Genomic DNA, 13,248 nt, shown 5'->3' with positions numbered 1-13,248 from the left:
AATCATACTGAATGGGCTGTTAGGAGGTGGACCCGGTGAGAGACAGGTCACTGGGGGTGAGCTTTTAGAGTGCCCTTGGGACTCCCTGTCTCTCTGCTTCCTGGTTACTGTAACGCAAGCAGCTTTCTTCCACCGTAACCCTTCCAAAAGAAGTCACGACAATCCATGTTCCAAACTTTGTGATTTGCCCCAATCCCCCACCAACACCACATTGTGTCTCTTTGTCTCTGAGGGATGTGGTCTCACTGTTACACACTTTCTATATATTTAAGACAGAAACACCTGTCATATGATGTCAGTTCCTCTTCTGTTTACCTTCTAACTTTTCTTGTGCCACATTTTATAGCACAAGAGGTTTAAATTATGTCCAGTTAAATCAATTATTATTATTATTTGTTTTTGTCCTTTCATGGTTGTTTAGACCTTTGCTTTAAAGGTTGGATGTGCTGTCAATAATTAGCATTTGTGGGCATGGCTGGAATCTGAACAGATGACACGTGACCTTCAATTAGTACTTTGCAGTAGGTGTCCAAGAAGTCTGAATACTTGTGTGATCTAGACAGGCATGTTGTCTGCTGCCTTCCTTCAGAGGGATCAATTTCGTTGCTCAGCCAGCTCAGCCTTCGCGATGGAGATGAGTGGTGGAACCTAATGAGCCGGCAGCATCACAGAGTATGCTGATCACACTCTCGTTCTTCCTAGGAAATGAGTAACCCTGAGAATAACCCTTCCACAGACATCTCCACAGACTGAAAGTTTCAAAGACCGACAGCGCTTTACGGTTTCTAAACAGAATCCGTAAGTGGTTCATGAAAACTCAGGCAAATCCAAGTTAAACGCCTTATCTTTCTCAGTGTTGACTTAATAGAAGCCCCATGATTTATTGCTTTATGACACTCGGTCCGATATGAGGGAACAAGTGCGTTCATGTGTTCCCTGCCCCTACTTTATCTCTGGTAGGGAAATGTGTTTTTATCTATACGAAAACAGGGTGAGGCATTTCGTTTCATTTAAATCCACAGCTTGTAGTCCATCAGATCATAACATGCGGACGCTAATGCCCTCCTGAAATCCTGCCCTGGAGCACAGTGTTATTCTGCTCTATGAATCCGAGTGGAAGGCAAAGCAAAGAGCACACATCATGCCTTGGAGAAAATCAGGGCGTTCCCTTGGCTTCAGCAGGGCCAGATTCTGACTGCTAAGGGTGTGTTTTCAGTATTCATCTTCCATCTACATTCTAGCTGTCTACTGAAACCCTTCCGCTTGAACTCACACCATGAATAATCACACTACACAAGAGCGAGCAGATCATTATCGCCACCATTTTCCAATTCCTGGTACGAGTATGGCTTTAGATGTAGTCAGCTCTTGTTCTTGCCTTGTTCTTCACACTACTGACTCCTATTCACACCTTCATCATTCTTCTCTAAGCCTCTAAGCCTCACTATCTCCCACACACCTCCCCCCCCCTTTTGAGCCATGGTCTCACTTAAGCAGCCCTGGTTGGCCTGAAACTGTCTATGCAGACCAAGCTGACCTTAAACTCTTAAAGATCCACCTGTCTATGTCTTCTAAGCTTTGAAATTATGTGCCACCACACCCAGGCATATTCCCCCTCTTTCGAAACATAATTTTTAATTGTACTATGGTTTAAGAATTGGTGGATTCACAATGTAGTTTGTACTCATGTTCATGGCAGCATTATTGATAACAGTAACATCAATCTAAATGTCTATTAGCTGATAAAGGAATAAAAGAAATGTGGCATAGAGCCATAGCATGGACTACTGTTCAGTCAAAAATAGGCTTGAAACACAACATGGATGAATCACAAAGGTCACATACATGGGGGATTGAGGATATAGTTCAGCAGTAGAGACTGTGCCTACTACTCATGAGCACTTGGGTTTATTTCCAGCCTGCCAAAATAATAATAATACATGTGACTTAATGTACCAGGGTGGTTTGGTTCCCATGGGGGATCTCCCCCTTCTCTAAGGAAGAGAGGGGAGAATGGGGGGAGGGGTGTGTATACAGGGACTGGAAAGAGAGGAGAGGGGCTATAATTAGGATGTAAAGTAAATAAGTAAAATTTTTAAATGTGAAAGAAGATAGTCATAAAGGGCCATGTTGCTATAATTTGATTTATGTGATGTTCTTAAGAAGGCGAAACTAAAGGAATGGAAAACATGACTGCTTGAAGCCAAGGGAGGAAGGGTAGGTATCTGTTTGGAAATTCTAAAATTAAACAGTGGTGACTGCTGCATGATACATAAGGAAAGAAAAAAAAAAAAACCCAAGTGTATACTATAAAATCGTAGATTTTGATAAGTACAGCTCTCAACCTTCACCAAAGAAACTTCTCTTTTTTTCCCAGTCAGGCTACTACTGAGCTCCATGACTGGTCAAAATGAAGAGAATGAGTGACCAATTAGGACTTCTACAACATGGCCCCTTATACCCAAGGCTCAGGGAACACCACAGGAGAAGGGGTGAAAAGGTACAAGGGCCAAAGAATGAGGATGCCTGCTGTGAGAGTCTTCTGGACATTACAGGGACTCTCCAAGCAGGAAATGTCAACAGTGTGGTTGCTCAGACGAGACCTGCATATTCAACACCAGTTAACATGCCAACACTGACTAGGCCCCACCCCTGGATGAAAAGCTAATGGCTCCTCTAAGGACAAGCCCCCTGAGAGGATATCCAGTTCCACATGGTCAGCCCTAAACACGTACACATAAGGCCAACAGTAAATGAGCTCAGAAGGATGTAGATATCACGAGTGAAAGAAGATGTACATGAGACAGAAGAGCTGATTATTACACACTCATATAGATTTCATCATATATAATTCTAGGAAATAAAAGCCCAATAAAATAATAAATAAAATAAAATAAAAGTGATGGGTGACATATTAGGGGTTGCATAAGGAAAGGTGAGGAGCAGTTTCAGGAGTAAGCAAGGGAGTGAGGAGGAGGGTTACCCATCCCTACTCTTAGACAGGAGGCCTGGTTTTCATTTTTCTCCACGTTTCTAATCTGTCATAAGTTTTTACTTAACTTGGCAGCATGAATATTTTCAACATGGACCACTTTTTTACTCACTCAGTCCACGAAACATAACTTTTAATATTTACATATGTTTTACAAAGAACTAATTTGATTCATGAGTATTTGTTGGGTACCTACTATTGGCCATATTATATGTCATCTGCATGTTGGTTGTGCCTTACTGGGCGATATCTGCTCTCCTGGCCCTGCAGCACTCAGGAAAATACCCATGCTGCCAAGTTAAATAAGGAGCTGGAATACAGATCAATCAATCCCCTCTGTGTAGCCGTGTCTGTGTATTCATACATACATAAAAGATGCTCCTCGACTGATGTGAGCTATTTCCCAAGTGATTCATCACCAGCTCAAGTTGAAAGGACATTTGATAGCTACATACCATAGCTGAGCCTGGCCCTGCCCAAAAGTGTTCCGATCACACGGGTTACCTTCCCTAAATTCACAAGGTTCTCTGCAGTTCTTATTGTCATGGGGCGGCATCGCGTCAGTAAATGTACACCCAGCTGTGCGTACGTGTGGCTGTATTGTAGGTTTCCTTTATGCTTGAGGTATTCTCGGCTGGCAAGCCACATTCGACATGGGATTGAGAATGAGGCAATCTCATTCATTCACATGGTTCTTAGTTCATTCAGGCTACTACATCAAACACCAATGGATAGTAATGTCTGAACAACATAAATACAGTTCTTGCAGGCTCAGAGGCTGCATCACACATCCTAACATGTAACTGTGTTTACTGAGTAGGTCTCTGTTCAGAATTGAGGTGCCAGAAAAATTAGTGTCTCTGTGGGTCCCTGTCTTAGTTGAGGTTTTATTGCTGTGAAGAGACACCATGACCATGAGAACTCTTTTAAAGGAAAACATTCAATTGGGGCTGGCTTACAATTTCAGAGGTTTAGTCCATTATCGTCATGGCTGGACACACGCAGCCAGACACAGTACTGGAGAAGGAGCTGACCGTCCCACATCGGGATCAGCTGGCGGCAGGGCGAGACCCTGTGTCTCTCACTGGGCAGAGATTGAGCATTGAAGACTTCAAAACCCACAGGGACACACTTCCTCCAACAAGGCCACGCCTACTCCAACAAGGCCACACCTCCTAATAGTGCCAGTCCCTATAGGCCAAGCATTCAAACACATGAGTCTATGGGGACCATGCCTATTCAAACCACCAGTCCCCTTCTTCAGGCAACTTCTCAAAAGAGTCTTCCTAAGGCAGAAAGTCATAAAAGAAACAAACTCACAAGTAGACAGAGGACAAATGGTCTCCCGGCCCTCTGTAGCAGCAGGCTTTCTGTTCATGAGTATGGAGCCTTCCCTGATCTAGTCATCTCCAACAGGTTCTGCTTTGAATCTTGGGGTTCAAGTTGCAGTGCGTGACTTCTGAAGCAGACACAGCGAATGGGGCTGAAGCAAGCCTCCTTGGCTATCCAGATGCTTTGCTTTGCTCATGCCTCTGAGCACAGCTTCCTCATCACCGCTGCTACCACAGCCATCTCCCACCTCCTTAGAGAACTTTAGCTGTGACTTCAAAATCACCTCTCATGTCTCTTCTTGTTTTACCCTCAGGACATCTCCATGACATGTACTTTGCCATTTGACAGAAAAGGAAATTTCAGCATGAAGAGGTTAAATACTGACTTCCTATCTCGTAGTAAGTAGCAGGGCTGAAACGGAAGCCCTGAACTTGGGGGGGGTTAGTCTATGACTCTTCTATGACAGCTTAAGTCACAAATGTCTCCCACTGACCTCTGGATAATTCTACAGCTCCAGGGTGGGCTTTCTACCCTTCTCCATCCTTGAGTACATATGAGAGTTTGGCAGACACATAAATATCCCACATGAGAACTGCATATTTTAATATTTATTTATATTTAATGCACTTTGTACTAAGCCATACTAGCTCATTTGTTAAGCTATGTTACTTAAATCATCTATTATTTAATTGTTTACTGTCTTGACGTCTTGTTTCTGTCAGAAGACCAAATTTCTCTCTGGTAAATGGTGGTCTCATCTACTTAACCACCTGAACATGGGACACAGAGCAGGTGACCAGCAGAACAAGTTCCAGCAATCTGTTTAGACTTCAACACAGAGCTTAGTAATATTTGAGGGTGTGGTCACTGAAATGCCTGGATTACGATGAGACAGAATTTCAGTGTGAACAAGTGAGGTACCAGGCTCAGGGGTGGGGATGGGACAGGTGCACAACACCTGAAGCTCTGAGCTTGTGGTGTGTGTGTGTGTGTGTGTGTGTGTGTTTGTCTCCTTAGGTACTTTGATTAAGAAAGAAATGCTGGACCTTCACTGAATTACAGATGGAGATTCAGTTGTTCCTAAGGGACAGGAAGAGGAAGGAGTGGGTACAGTTAAAAAGAGCTCACCAGGAAGATCATTGGTAGATTCTGTCTGGAAAACAGAAACCAGCTACACTCTGTAAGACAATGTGTATGTGTGAGATATGACATACCTATAACTGACAATAAAGACCACTCACTTCAAAATTCCTTTCTTTCTTTGTTTTCTTCCTTTCTTCTTTCCTTTCCCTTTCTTTCTTCCTTTTTCTTTTTTCTTTCTTCTTTCTCTTTCTTTCTTTCCTTTCTGCTTTCTCTTTTTCCTTCTTTCTCTTCCTTCCTTCCTTTCTTCCTTTCTTTCTTCCTTCCTTTCTTTCTTCTTTCTTTCTTTCTTTCTTTCTTTCTTTCTTTTCTTTCTCTCTCTCTTTCTTAATTTCTGTGTGTGTGTAGAGTGTGTGTTTCTAGACAAGGTTTATCTATTTAGCTTTGGTTATCCTGGAACTTGCTCTGTAGACCAGGCTAGCCTCAAACTCAGAAATCTACTTTCCTCTGCCTATAGAGTTCTGGGATTAAAGGTGTGCACCACCACTGTCCAACCCACATAATTATCTTTTTAAAAACTAATTAATTAAATTTACATCTTGGCCATAGGTCCCTCTTCTCCTCCCAATCCCACCCTCTCTCCTGCATCTCCCCCCATTTCTTCAGAATAGGGCAGCCCCTCTATCCAGACACCCCATCTCATCTATTCACATCAGGACTGAGTTCATCTTCCTCCCCTATGGTCTGGGAGGACAGTCCCAGTAAGGAGAAGCAATCAAAAAGCGGGTAACATAGTCCATTTCAGAGATATCCCCAACTTTCCCGACTTTTGGGCCCCCATGAAGCCTAAGATACCCAACAGGTATTTATAGGCAGAGGACCTAGGTCCAGACCATGCATTGTCCTTGGTTTGTACTTCAGACTCCATAGACCCAGAAAGACACACATGGTATGTACTCACTTATAAGTGGATTTTGGTCATATAGTACAGGATAGACATACTACAATGCACAGACCCCACAAAGATAAGTAACAAGGGGGACCTAGGGAGGAAGTGTAAATCTCAATCACAAGGGGAAATAGGACAGATATAATGGTGGAAGAGAGGGAAGAAGGACCATCAGAGCTAATCAACCTGGGCCCACATAATTATCTTTAAGAGAGGCTAGACTGCCTTTGTTTTTGTACATAAAGTTTTATTAGAACATGGGTACTCCCATTTGTTTAAGCACTAACTATCTCTGTTTACAAACTACACAACAGTCTCTGCTGAGTCCATTCATTTCTCAAGGCCTGAGATAGCAGTCCTGTGGCTCTTTACAAAAGTTGGCTAATCTTTGCTGCAAATGTGCTTTCAATAAGGTAACCACAAAGGGAAGAAGGAAAGGAGGCCAGAAGCTATTAGCTTCATAAAGGCCAAGAAGTTTCCTTTGTTACTGAAGACACATTGCTCTAGCCCATGATCTCATCACTTAACCAGTCCAAGAGCATCTGTCTGTCAAGCCAAGATTCTCTTCATCATTCTTGTGTTCTGGATCTTAAGTACCAAGTCTGGCTAGGGTTATCCCCTAAGCTCATGTGCAGAAGGCATTCAACAGATAGAAAAAGAGAATGAGTAATTTATCTAACTGTCGGGGAAGTTGCTACAACAATCATCTGGTCTGAAGAGGAAGTAAGCTGCAGGTTCTTTTTTGGTGCTATCAGTTGGCCCCAGGGCCTTGTGGATGTAAGCAGGCAAGTGCTCTAGCGCTGTGATACATCCCCATCTCTAGCTAACGGGGCCTTGGGAAAGCGATTAGATTGTGAGGGCTCTGATGTCATCAACTGACTAATCCACCAAGGGACTCAAAGGCTGATCGAATTATTGGAGGTAGTAAAGGTGGGGCCTGGTTGGTAGGTCGATAGAGGTGTGATTTCTGAAGGACCCTGAGGGCCGAGCCCCTTCCCATCATTCCTCAACTTCCTGGATGCTACGTGAGCAAATGCTCCGACCCAGTCTCTCTGGAACCACGCTCCACTTCTTCTCAGTCTCAGCAACAGATCAGCACTGGGTTGAAGCCCCTGGAACTGCAAGCCAAAATGAATCTTTCTGTCTCTTAACTTGTTTCCCTCAGGTAAATTGTTCCTGTCACAGAACAAAAGTCTCACTAATGCAATCCCTCACATTTTCAACGACGTTTAAAGGAAAGGGTTAAAACTCTTAACACAGAACATAGAGAAGGGTCTTAGTATTTTGCTGACTCAAAATCATCATAGCATACCACAGCCTTCTGAGGTCATTAAGGGTTGAAGGCTAACAGAACAAGCACTAAAGAGCCAAGAGCACAATTTCTTCTGTCTCTGCTTATCCTCCTCATTCTCACGAGCCATCATGCATACTAGGGATACCAGGAGTGAAAAGATCTAAATAAAGCACAAAGCTCATGTCCAAACCCCAAGAACCCCCTCAAAGGCCCATTTAATGCGATGGCTTGGTCTAATTTAATTCTACAATCATCAGACATCCACAATGTGCCTCTGCAAGGCCAGTTAGAGTGCTGGGTTCAATGACCCAGTAACCACGCATCGTTAACAATGGTTTCTGCCATCTATCTCTCTCTCTCTCTCTCTCTCTCTCTCTGTATCTATCTATCTATCTATCTATCTATCTATCTATCTATCTATCTATGTGTATGCATGCATAGGCATGCATATGGCACAAGCACACATGCACGCACACACATGCAAAAACACACTAGGCAACCTACCTAGTATTACTTGTCCTCCAATGGAAGAACACACCACCAATGAACCAGTCTTAAAAAAAAAAAAACAAAACTTAAATCTGATAGCACCTCAATCATTACCAATTTATAGAAAAATACAGAGGGCAGAGGAACATATAAACCACCACAGAGGAACAACCAGCAAAATCCAGGCTGAAGGTGGCTCAACAGAACAAACTCATGAAATTCTAGTGAGAAAAAAAAAAAAAAAAAAAAAAAGGAAAAAGTGACAGAGGGCAGACTTCTGGACTTTTGGCTAGATAATGCAGTTCAGGTGCTCATTAAAGGCAGCACACTGAATGCCTATTTTTCTCCTTCCTGGGCTGGAGAAATGGCTCAGAGGTTAGGAGCACTGGCTCTTCTTCCAAAGGTCCTGGATTCAGCTCCCAGCAACCACATAGAGGTAGCTCATCAAGCATCTACATCTGTTGCCCTCTTCTGGCCTGCAGGCACACATGCAGGCGCAACACTGTATAAATAATAAATAAATAAATCTTAAAAAAAAGATACGTATCTCCTTCCTAAGATAACCTATTTCTTTTTTAGCTTTATGTAAAATCTTCTAGAGATTTTAAAATTAATTTACAAGAAAATACCAATCTACATTCTTTTCTCCCTTCATGAAAATATGTGTGCAGGTCAGGTGTGCTGGCACCCTCGGGGAGGCAGAGATAGGCGGATCTCTGAGGCCAGCCTGGTCTACAGAGTGAGTCCAGGACAGCCAAGGCTACCCAGAGAAACCCTGTCTCGAAAAACCAAAAGGAAAAAAGAATGTGCACAGGACATGCCGTCACTGCCGTCTTTCCCTGTGTCTTGCGGCACAACCCACTGTGCATCCCTCACCCTCCCAGCCACACCCCATGCGGCTGCAGGTGGGAATTGGCCAGCATTTAAAAGGGTCTGACTCTACCCAGCAGGGTATTAAAACAGATGCTGAGACTCATAGCCAAACTTTGGGCAGAGTGCAGGGAATCTTATGCAAGACGGGGGAGATAAAAAGACCTGGAGGGAACAGGAGCTCCTCAAGGAGAACAACAGAATCAAAAACTCTGGGCCCAGGGGTCTTTTCTGAGATTGATACTCTAACCAAGGACCATTCATGGAGATAACTAGAACCCATACACAGATATAGCCCATGGCAGCTCAGTGTCCAAGTGGGTTCCCTAGTAAGGGGAACAGGAGCTGTCTCTGACATGAACTCAGTGGCTGGCTCTTTCATCACCTCCCTTTGAGGGTGTTCAGCCTTACCAGGCCACAGAGGAAGACTATGAAAGACAGTCCTGATGAAACCTGATAGTCAGATGGAAGGGGAGGAGGACCTCCTCTATCAGTGGACTGGGGAGGAGATGAGGAAGACAGGGAGGGCGGGATTGGGAGAGGATGAAGGTGTGGGCTAGAACTGGAATACAAAGTGAATAAATTGTAATAAATAAAAAAATTATATATATAAAGAAAAGTCTGATCATGTCAAAAGCCATTCAGCTTCTGTTCTTACTACAGGATCAAGTTCAATTCCCCTTCAGGGCACAGCATTCAGTCTTTTTCATTAACTGGCTCTAATCTGCAGCCTTCCAGGGGTCTGGCCTACCACTCTTATTAAAAGCCCTCAACCCAGGCAGGCTGGACTACCAGCTACATTTTCGAAGGCACAGAGCACGTTCTTTTTGTTTTTTGTTTTGTACAAGGCTATCCTTCGCCTGGAATTTCCTTTCAGCCCTTTGATTACTTTTTGCTTTCTATCCGTCCTTCATGGAGCAGCTAAACTGTCATACATCCTTTCAGAAGCCTGTCCTCGCCTCGCACAGGCAACCTACCTCCTTCAGCCACGCCCACAAGGCCCTCCTCCTTTCCTTCAGAACTTTGAGATAGTTAGTATATGGCACAGCAGCACACTCCTCCTCGACTGTGACTGTGTAATAAATGAATAATCATGCTCTACAATCAACCCAGTCCCCTTCCCTGGGGGTCCAGTTCAAAGAACGGGATTTCAAAAAGAATAGCAAATGTCAAGATGGGGTGCAGGCTGGGGGCGAGCAGTCCAGAGAAACTGATCTCCATCCCAGATGGTCTTTGAAATTAACATCTTGTGTTATTTACTCTCCGCCCCACGAGCTGCCCTGGGGCTCATCTCTTCTTCCAACAGGACCCAACAGGCTTTCTGACTCCTCCATGCGAAAATGAGCTGTCCGTTGGTGTGTGCGCCGTCTAAACCCCACCATCTGCTTCTCTCCCGGTGTGCACCGTCTAAACCCCACCGCCCGTTTCGAGGTGAAGCTAGGGTTTGGAAAGCCAGTAAGTGCCCTGCAGCAGTGAACACCCGAAACTGGTGTCTTCCTAACTCATCTGCTATGCTCACCTCCCAGGAAGCAAAGGACTTCTCAGTTGTCACATGAGTGAGGACGTTTCTGAGCTTATGGGGACATGTCTGTCGGTAGAGATACACTTATCAAATGTCAGTGACACGGGTGTGGACAAGCGGGAGCTGTGTACCTGGCCTCCTAGTCCAGCATCCAACCTGTATGCCTGGAGGTCGGCTGCAGGGTGCCTTTCCCCCCCCCTTTTCCTCTTTCAGTCACAAATAATCTCCTTCTGTCTATTGAGTTTCTTTCAATAGTTCCTCACACTGCCTTCCCAAAACAGTACCATCAAGTATGGTGGTGGCCAATCAAGTTTTCACAGATTAGACTGACATTTACCCAATGCCTTTCAGAATGTTTTACACTTGAGCACTGACTTACTACTGGACTATTGTAACCTCTTACTTGCTGGGTATCCCGATGGTGCAGGGCTGCGGGCTGACCATATGTGAGCTCAATACCCACACTGCCCAGTAAACAGAAGGGTGAGTATACATGCCCATTATCACATTAATTGACTGCAGAACCTTGGCCACAGTCTGTTTCCTAAAATCCAGTTCACTCTCTAGGTCCACCACATTGAGCTGCCTCCTTTCCTGCCACTTGCTTCTTCCCTTAATCTTAAATGCTGTTTCCATGTGTGTTTCATATCTGGTCCTCAGAGCCCTCAAAAACAAAGGAATTTTCTGAATCCAGGAGGACTTCCTTTCTTCCTTTGTTGTTGTTGTTTTGCTTTGGGTTTTTTTGTTTGTTTGTTTGTTTGTTTGTTTTCATTTTGTTTTTCAAGACAGGGTTTCTCTGTGTAGCTCTGGCTGTCCTGGACTCCATGTACAGACCAGGCTGGAACTCACAGAGCTCTGACTGCCCCTGCCTCTCTGAGTGTTGGGTTTAAAGGCGTGCACCGCCACCACCCAGGTCAGGAGGACTTCTGGATCCATCTTCACACTCCCTCTTGCAACCGGGAGCAGAGATGGTGGGAAAACCCCTGTCATTCACCCTCAGGTGGTTTCCTCCAGTTCACCTACCACTCCGAAGGTTCTGAAGTGACCCACCATTTATCCTTCCATATTTTCTCATGTTCAGGACGCCGTATTCAGGGCAATCAAGGTTAAAAGGTAGGCCAGGCTGCACTACTTGGCCAAATACCAACAATGATGGCAGATTTATTGTTCTATATTATAGCCCAAAATAAATGAAAGGGACAATAACACCATTATGAAATGTTCTTGTGAGATTTGCCCACTTTTTTTTTTTTCCCCAAAAGCTTTGTAGGACACAGACTATTTTGGGCTGTTATAGGAAGAAAATTCCTGCATATTCAAATACACATTTGTGTCTCCTTTGACCTCAGCAGAAAGATGTATTGGACTCTGTACACTGAAATTCACTGACTGTGACTTTATATGGAGACAGGGTCATTATAACAGCTATCAAGTTAAGATGTGGTCATTGGGTTAGGCTGTAATCCAATATAACTGATGCCCTTGTAAAAAGGGGGAATTTGGACTCAGACACAAACAGAGGAAGATAAAGTGACAGCATTGCCTACAAGCCAAGGAACACCTGCTGAGGAGGCTCAAGTGAGAGCCTCAGAACTCAGAAGGAATCAGTGCTGCAGACACCCTGATTTCCAACCTCTAGCCTCCAGAATTTAAAGGCAAACGTTTCTGCTGTTTAAGCTGCCCAGTGTGTGGTGCTTAAGTTAGAACACCCCTAAGAAACTAACACAGTCCTGGATGGACAGTGAGTCTCCAAGAGCCTCCAGCCAGCACTGCCAAGGACCCACTCCCGGTTAAGAGGGACTGAACCTCTGTTAAAAGGAAAACCAACAACAAACAAAAAAACCCAGTCTTGCTAACTGTAGAAGACACATCTGAAGCGCTCACTCACTTCAGAATCCTTTCCTTATTCATGTAAAAACCAATTTAAATGACAATTCTAAGTACTCTTTTGCCAAGCTAGGGTATAGAAATTAGACACACATGGGTGTGTACATTCCTCACACTCACATTCTCTCTCTCTCTCTCTCTCTCTCTCTCTCTCTCTCTCTCTCTCTCAGAGAAAAGCTCTCTGTTGTTAGGTCTTGAATAGGTCGGAAGTTCCCATAGTTCTTGTAGGCTTAACAGATGAGACTGGAACAGCTGCTTCTTCAATACACAGTATTGTCTTAAAAAGATGCTCAGAGCGAATTACAATTAGATTACAGAGCTGTCAAAGAGGGTTATAATTATAGCGTTTATTCACCACATTTCCCAAGCCAGACCTATACAAAAGGAAGTGAAAGCTGAAGGGAAATCAGAAAAGCCCCACTCCACATTACTTACCTCAGCAGGAAATCTGACAGAGGGGAGAGGGGAAGCTAGGAGACCCTCGCCATCAGCAGCTAGGCTTTGTGTTTCCAGGCGCTGGAGGACATGAGCTGGTGGCAACCTCTTTCCTTCTCAGTTGGAAGAGCAGGGCCAGCAAGGTTGCCATGACTCACCCACAGCTACAGACAAGCAAGGGAGGAGCTGAGGCCAAATCAAGAGCTAGGCAGCTCCTGCCAGGAGGCTGAGCAAAGGGAAGCAAAATCAGGATGGCCAAGCTCGGCCCCTTGTTTTGGTCTCATCTATAAGAGCATATTAATTTACCCAGAGGCTATTTATCATGCAGCTCCGAGGGAGCTTGGAAACTGTCTCACTCCTGCTAAAATGACACAAAGAAAAGAGAAGAAGAGCATGCC

At 44.3% G+C, this 13,248-nt stretch overlaps 1 protein-coding gene across 6 annotated transcripts in view; it reads right to left on the bottom strand.

Annotated features, from left to right (window-relative positions):
- The window catches only part of Cracd (capping protein inhibiting regulator of actin dynamics), a 206,504-nt gene that overhangs the window by 70,872 nt on the left and 122,384 nt on the right, over positions 1 to 13,248 (bottom strand). The window contains exon 1 of one of the 6 annotated variants that reach the window (XM_060380787.1): positions 12,851 to 13,014. The exons of the other annotated variants lie outside the window; for them this stretch is intronic. The gene's annotated coding sequence lies outside the window, so the exon portion shown is untranslated. Of the gene's footprint in view, positions 1 to 12,850; positions 13,015 to 13,248 lie in introns of those variants that run through there. 6 annotated transcript variants of the gene reach the window in all.

The sequence above is a fragment of the Meriones unguiculatus genome, chromosome 3 (assembly GCF_030254825.1).
Source record: "Meriones unguiculatus strain TT.TT164.6M chromosome 3, Bangor_MerUng_6.1, whole genome shotgun sequence".
In the NCBI taxonomy this organism is placed as follows: domain Eukaryota; kingdom Metazoa; phylum Chordata; class Mammalia; order Rodentia; family Muridae; genus Meriones; species Meriones unguiculatus.
The sequence above is the reverse complement of the archived record's forward strand: the minus strand, read 5'-3'. Positions and strand labels throughout refer to the sequence as shown.